This window comes from Colobus angolensis, unplaced genomic scaffold, assembly GCF_000951035.1.
Source record: "Colobus angolensis palliatus isolate OR3802 unplaced genomic scaffold, Cang.pa_1.0 Scaffold22, whole genome shotgun sequence".
Classification (NCBI taxonomy): Eukaryota; Metazoa; Chordata; class Mammalia; order Primates; family Cercopithecidae; genus Colobus; species Colobus angolensis.
The window spans coordinates 4200073-4206800 of NW_012115377.1; the positions used below are offsets into that span (position 1 = coordinate 4200073).

The 6728-nt window shown below is 52.6% G+C and overlaps 1 protein-coding gene across 1 annotated transcript in view; it reads right to left on the reverse strand.

Moving 5' to 3' along the window:
* Nucleotides 1-4074, reverse strand: part of SH2D3A (SH2 domain containing 3A) — a 34140-nt gene extending 30066 nt beyond the window's left edge. The window contains exon 1 of the mRNA XM_011943631.1: nucleotides 3873-4074. The gene's annotated coding sequence lies outside the window, so the exon portion shown is untranslated. The remainder of the gene's footprint in view (nucleotides 1-3872) is intronic.
* Nucleotides 4075-6728: the final 2654 nt, after the last annotated feature.

The following is a 6728-nucleotide window of genomic DNA, read 5'->3' on the forward strand; positions in this document are numbered from 1 at the left end:
AACCAGAGGTCCCCGGGGAGCGCCTCAGAACCCCCAGGGCGGCCATTGGGTTACCTGGGGCTTTGGACTCCTTTGACCCCCTGAGTCTGGATGTGGGGGAGGAGCCTCCGCCAACATCTTCCCCCACATGTGTCTCCTCCTCCCGGGCCCTGGGCCCCTTCCTTCCCCTTACATCTTCCTTCCCCTTGGCTTCCTGCCTGGGCCTGGGGCAGCGTGGGGCAGGTGGGGGGCTGTGGCCCCAAGGATCTGAGCTGCCTCCCTGTATCCATCTCAGGGGAGACAGTGAGGCAGGGTCCAGTCCTGGGCTTAGAGAGTGGGTCCTGAGGTTTTGGTGCCTGGAATAGCTGCATTTTCTCGGCAGGGATTTCTGCAGGGGCCCAGGCTGGAGGGGTAGTGGCAGATTTGACTGTGACTGCATGAGCCTGGCTCAGGAAATATATTCAAATCCCTATTTGAATGTGGTTGGGTGGGCGTGTGATGTGGCTGCGTGATGTTTCTGTAGCATCTCGTCTGGTTCCCCAGGGCTGCTGGGTGGGAACAGGGAACGGGGCAGGGCTGGTGGAGTCCCATCTGCTCTGGGATGAAAGGAGATACAGCCCTATCCTGGGGCCTGGGGGACACAGTCTTGCCCTGAGGTCTGAGGGGAGAGCTCCCATCTGGTCCTCAGGCTGGGAGCTGGAAGGATAAGTTAAAGGAGATGGGCCCATGGGGGTTCCTGGGGGGTGGTTTTCAGGGGTAGGGCCATTGGTGGAAGAGATCCATGGGCCTTTACTCCTTCTGTGGTTATTTTTTAATTAATTAATTAATTTTTTAAAGACAGGGTCTCACTCTGTCACCCAGGCTGGAGTGCAGTGGCGCGATCTCAGCTCACTGCAACCTTAACCTCTCAGGTTCAAGCAATTCTCCTGCCTCAGCCTCCCGAGTAGCTGGGATTACAGGCGCCCGCCACCACACCTGGCTACTTTTTGTATTTTTAGTAGAGACGGGGTTTCACCATGTTGGCCAGGTTGGTCTTGAACTCCTGACCTCAAATGATCCACCTGCCTCGGCCTTCCAAAGTGCTGGGATTACAGGTGTGAGCCACCACGCCTGGCTGCTCCTTCTGTTTTGTTTTTGTTGTTGTTGTTGTTGTTGTTTTATGTTTTACTTTTTGAGATGGAGTCTTGCTGTGTCACCCAGGCTGGAATGTGGTGGTGTGATCTCAGCTCACTGCAACCTCCACCTCCTGGGTTCAAACAGTTCTCCTGCCCCAGCCTCCCAAGTAGCTGGGACTACAGGCACGCACCACCATGCCCAGCTAATTGTTCAATTGTTCAGTCTTTTTTTTTGTTTGTTTTTTTTTTTGGGTTTTTTTTTTTTTTTTTTTTTTTTTTTTGAGACCGAGTCTCACTCTGTTGCCCAGGCTGGAGTGCAGTGGCGTGATCTCAACTCACTGCAACTTCCGCCTCCTGGGTTCAACCAATTCTCGTGCCTCAGCCCCCTGAGTAGCTGGGACTACAGGCGTGTGACACCATGCCTGGCTAATTTTAAAATATTTTTAATAGAGGTGGGGTTTCTCCATGTTGGCCAGGCTGGTCTCGAACTCCTGACCTCAGGTGATCCACCTGCCTCAACCTCCCAAAGCACTGGGATTACCAGCATGAGCCACTGCGCCTGGCCATGCCTGGCATATATATATATATATAGGGTCTTGCCCAGGCTGATATGTTGCCCAGGCTGGGTGAACATTTTTGATTATGTGGCCAGGGAAGGTCTCATTGAGTAAAGTCTGGAAGGAATTCTGGGAAGTGTGCCAGGTGACTCTCTGGGTGAAAAAACATCCCAATCAGGGGGAATTTAACTTACAAACATCCATGGCTTCTCGGCAACCTATGCGCACACTCAGAGGTTCTCAGGATAGGTGCAAATCTAACCCCTCTTTTTTGCTTTAGAATGCAACACTGGGGGCCAGGCGCGGTGGCTCACTCTTGTAATCCTAGCACTTTGGGAGGTAGAGGTGGGTGGATCATCTGAGGTCAAGAGTTTGAGACCAGCCTGGCCAACACAGTGAAACCCTGTCTCTACTAAAAATACAAAAATTAGCCAGGCATGGTGGCGTGTGCCTGTAGTCCCAGCTACTCAGGAGGCTGAGGCGAGAGAATCGCTTGAACCCGGGAGGTGGATCCTGCAGTAAGCCGAGATCACACCACTGTACTCCAACCTGGGCGACCGAGCAAGACTCCATCTAGGGGAAAAAAAAAAAAATGTAACCCAGGGTTAAGATTTTTAGAAGGTCACATTTTGTAGCAATGTCAGCAAACAGCAATGTTGCCTTTGCAGGTCCTTGTATTTCAGAGCCCATACATTTGGTTATCATGATGATCGAATTTAGATCTCAGACATTTTGGTAGTTTCCTGATAATCTCACAGGCCTCAGGGCCAGTGTGTCTCAGGTGTTGGTCTGGTGGGGGAGATTTCTCTGGATGGTCCAGAAGAAGATAATCTGCTTCTTACTCTCCTGCAAGCTCTCCCTGCAGCCCTGCAAAGTCTTCTGGGTCTGGTAGGGTCTGCAGAGAAATTCCTGCCTCCTGAGTCAGCAGGAAGTTCCCAGACTATCCCCAGGTGGCTTTAGGGGAGGAGCTCTGAGCAGGGAGCCAGCTGCCCGTGCGGCATACCTGAAGCCAGGTGTGTCTTTGGAATGCCTTTGCACTTCCTGTTTGTCACCTGGACCAGGGCTAGCCTCGGTCTCAGAGTCTCCCAACCCCAAGTTCCTGTCTTGTGTCTCCCTTAGTGAGAGTGAAGTTGAGTCAATGGCAAGGTTCTGGTTAGTTTGGGGACGCAGGGTGGCTGCAGGTCAGCCAAAGGCCTACTAAGTCATTCTCCTGCCTCTGAGTCCTTTGGGATCATTTATTCGGGCATGGAAGAGAAGAAGGGGGCAGATTCAGGCATCAGACCAAGCATGGGGAGAGGAAAGAGGGAATTATTCATGTTCCAGTTGGATCATAAACACGTATCCACGTGTGGGGAGGGATGTGGAGGGTGGGAACCACCAGCACAGGCAATACAAACACAGATGTATGCAGGACTCGCTTTTGACATTGGACGAACATTGCTGGAGCACTTGCTGTGCACCAGGCTCTGTTCTAGAACCTAGAGATACAGTGACTAAGGAGATTAAAGCCCGGCACCACCCTACCCTCCAGAGCTTGCAGTCGGCTGGGCAAGACAGACCACAAACAAGCACAAGATGAATGGAGAAGACAGACCATTTCTAAGAGTTATCAATGAAAGTGATAAGCCAGGGAGATATGATAAAGGAGGCTGGATAGGACAGCTTCTCCTATAAAGTGACATTGGAACTGAGACCTCAGTACAGAAGGAGGCAGTTAGGCAAAGATTTCGAGGAGTCGTCTGGGTGAGGGGTACAGTAAGGGCAAAGGCCTGGAGGTGAGATGGACCTGCTTTTTTATATTTTACATCATCAAGGCGGCTGGTGTAGCCGGAATACTATGAGTAAGGAGCAGATAGGAGGGCAGCGATGTTAGAGAGATCAGGAGGAGAGACTGGGCAGAAAGTGGTGGACTTTGAATTTTAATCTCTATGGCCCAAGGGTTTTAAGTAAAGGAGGGGCCCGATCTGATTCGCCGTTTAAAAGGATCACTCACGCAAAAATGGAAACAATGGCTTTCTGTGCTGCACAGGAAATACACTTAGGGGATCACGCCCAGGTGAGCCCGGGCACACCGACACGCGTAACGCACAGCGACCCACTCATTCGCGAGGCGACCTCTTCTACCCCAGATCCTCCCTGCGAGCCGGTGGCCCCACTTGGAAAGAGAGGACTCCTCATCCCAATAATCTTGGTTCTGGATCTGCCCTGGGGCTCCACTCACCTAGGCAGGACCCGCGGGGCTCCCACGAGGCTGGGACCAGGCGGAAGCTGAGGCTCTGCGGCTCGGGGCTGCTGTCACCCCCGCCCTCCACGTTGCCGCCGCCCCAGCCTTCCGAGACCACACCTAGTGGGAACCCAGCCCAGTTACCTGACCACGGCTCCTTCAGGCCCCGCCCCCTGCAGGCCCCGCCTCAAACTAACTTCCCAGGCTCTTGGTCCGCCCCCTTGAAAAAAATTTTTTTCTACTAGCCACGCCCCCTGTGCAACGCACCGCTTTCTCCTAGACCCTGCCCACTAGGGGAGCACCGCGCATCTTTTCCTGTCAATGGCCCCTCCCCTTGCACATAGCCACGCCCACCCCGAGTGACTACGCCTACCCTCAACCCACCTCCTTCTTAGCCGCGCCCCTTAGGGAACTAGAACAAATTTCATCCCAACGTTCCCGCCCCTTAGAACCCGGCCCCTCCCTTCCACCCAGGCGGCCCCAAGCACCCATGGTCCTTTGGTCCAGGGTGGGGTGGGGTGGGGTGCCTTCCCTCCCCGCCAAGGCTCTGGGTCAGGGCAGGGCAACTCCCTCGGGCTCTTAGGCCAGGCTGGGGTAGCTGCGGCAGCTGTGACGTAAGGAGGGGTGCGCTTCCTCCAGACCGCCCTCCTGGATTTTCCGGAAAGAAGCCCCATTTGGGTGGCGGGTTTTGTGGAGAGACATCCGGGAAAACGCGACAGCTTCCTTCAGTGACAGCACGCTGGAGCGGGGCGGGACTTTGGGGGAGGTGGAAGGCAAATCATTCAGGTGGTTTCCTAGGTGGGAGGAAGGGTAGGGGGGACTTCCATCATGATGCCTGGAGATGAACAAGAGAAAAGGTGACAGGGACCTAGTGCAAGAGAGAGGACGCTTTGGCCACGTTTATTGATAAGTTCCTCATATTAACATCAGTCTTGTCTTGTAGAGACAGTGTCTCGCTATATTGCCCAGACCAGAGCGCAGAGGCCTGGTCATAGCTCACTGTAGCCTCAACTTCCTGGGCTCAAGCGATTCTCCCGCTTTAGCCTTCCAAGCAACTGAGACTAAAGGTGCACACCACCACGCTCAACTAATTTTATTTTATTTTTTTGTACAGATGGGCTCTTACTATGCTGCCCAGGCTCTGGAACTCCTGGGCTCATGCGATCTTCCTGCCTTGGCCTCCCAGAGTGCTGGGATTACAGACATGAGCCACTGTGCTTGGCCCCAGTAACCACAGTCTGAAAAGCAGTAGCAGCAGCTAACATTTACTGAGCACTTACTGTATACCAGGGCTGTTCTGTCAACTTGCCTTTTTTTTTTTTTTCTTTTTGAGACGGAGTTTCACTCTCGTTGCCCAGACTGGAGTGCAGTGGTAGCAATCTCAGCTCACTGCAACCTCCACCTCCCGGGTTCAAGTGATTCTCCTGCTGCAGGCTCCCGAGTAGCTGGGATTACAGGCTAATTTTTGTATTTTTAGTAGAGAAGGGGTTTCACCATGTTGGCCAGAGCGGTCTCAAACTCTTGACCTCATGTGATTCACTTGCCTCGGCCTCCCAAAGTGCTGGGGTTACAGGTGTGAGGCCTCTATTTTAATTTTCAAACAGACCACCCTGTAAGGGTGATAGGTAGTATTTTCATCACTTCTATTTTCCAGATGGAGAAACTGAGGCACAAGGCAGCTAAACCATTTGCCCAAGTTAACCTGGCTTGTAAGTGGTAGAGGCGAGAATCAAACCGGGAGCTCTGGAGCTTCATCCTGTCTGCCTCCCTTTCAATCTTCGCACGCCTACTTTCTCCACGATGCTGCTTTGCGGTGAAAGTTACTCACCCAACATTTTGCAGATGAGGAAATTGAGGCCTAGAGGGCCAAAGATGCTTGGGGATGAAAAGTTTTGATGCCTGTAGGGTTGCAAAGCAGGGAATTTCCAGACTGGGCTCCCCCCACCGGCCCTGGCCAATGTGGAAGAGACTCCAAGCTCAAGAGGGGAAGAATGTTTCTTCCTTATCCCCTATCGGTCTAGTATTGGTACAGAGGGTATGGGCCTGTCCAGGGAAGGGGTCTAGCGCCTCCTCGTGGTTATAATAATTTAAAAAGAGGGCCCAGTACTTTGGGAGGCTGAGGTGGGCAGATCACCTGAGGTCAGGAGTTTGAGACCAGCCTGACCAACATGGTAAAACCCTGTCTCTACTAAAAATACAAAATTAGCTGGGTGTGGTGGCGTGCACCTGTAATCCCAGCTACTGGGGAGGCTGAGGCAGGAGAATCACTTGAACCCGGGAGGCGGAGGTTGCCGTGAGCCGAGATGCACCACTGCACTCCAGCCTGGTCAATAGAGCAAGACAAAAAAAAAAAAATACACCATTGCAGTCTATAAGGAGAGGGATGTTGGTAGCTTGGATTTGGGTGGTGGCCATGGACATGGTGATAAAGGGATGGATTTGGGATAAATGTCAGGTGCAGTCAATAGAGCTTTCAATTATTCATTCAACACGTATTTACGAGGCATGCATATATGCCAGGTGCTGCATAAGAGAGGGGTCAGTAGTGAACCAAAGAGACACAAATTCCTGAATAGACAATAAAGAAGCAAGGATGACCGGGCGTCATGGCCCACATCTGTAATCCCAGTGCTTTGGGAAGCCGAGGTGGGAGGATTGCTTGAGGCCAGCAGTTCAAGACCAGCCTGGGCAACATAGTAAGAGCCCCTCTCTGCAAAAAAGTTTAAAATTAGCTAGGCACAGGGGCACAAGCCTATTCCAGCTACTTGGGGGTCTGAGGCAGGAGGATCACTTGAGCCCAGGAGCTTGAGGCTGCAGTAACCTATGATCATGCCACTGAACCCCAGCCTGAGT